The sequence below is a fragment of the Aspergillus costaricaensis genome, assembly GCF_003184835.1.
Source record: "Aspergillus costaricaensis CBS 115574 unplaced genomic scaffold BO79scaffold_73, whole genome shotgun sequence".
NCBI classification, from domain to species: domain Eukaryota; kingdom Fungi; phylum Ascomycota; class Eurotiomycetes; order Eurotiales; family Aspergillaceae; genus Aspergillus; species Aspergillus costaricensis.
In genome coordinates this window covers 19999-20526 of record NW_020291873.1, presented here as the reverse complement: position 1 = coordinate 20526, position 528 = coordinate 19999, and positions in this window count along the sequence as shown.

Below are 528 nucleotides of genomic sequence, written 5' to 3'. Positions count from 1 at the left end.
TGTTCTAATATTATGAACTTTATATTCTATTGGTCCAACTTCTTACTAGATCAGTTGGTTACAATATTTTTCAGATTTAACCAGATCTTGTCATTTTCTTTATAGCAGGGAGCAGGATTTTGCTGTTAGTTAATATATTATTTTTGTACTTCTTATACTACCACTATTATTAAATTAGTAATATCTCGGGCTTCTTAGAATTTACTGAGAATAGCTTCAGCCTGCTCTCGGGAATTCCTAGCCTAGTCATATTCTGGAAAATCTGCTTTGATACTTAAGTTTAAGGACTTCATATGGAAGCCGTGCTGTAAAAAAAAGAGACTTATCTCTATTAATATAGAATTCCAGTTATTTAAGACTAGCTGTACCAGGAGCAGTAATTTTTACTAGTTAATTTATTATTAATTTATAAAGTGTTATAGAAAAGTCTTAATAATTATAATTCAGTGCTCTGTCGCTCTATCTGTTTTAGGATAATAAATAATAAAAAGACATTATTTAATGCCCAGGGCCTTATACAGGGTTATT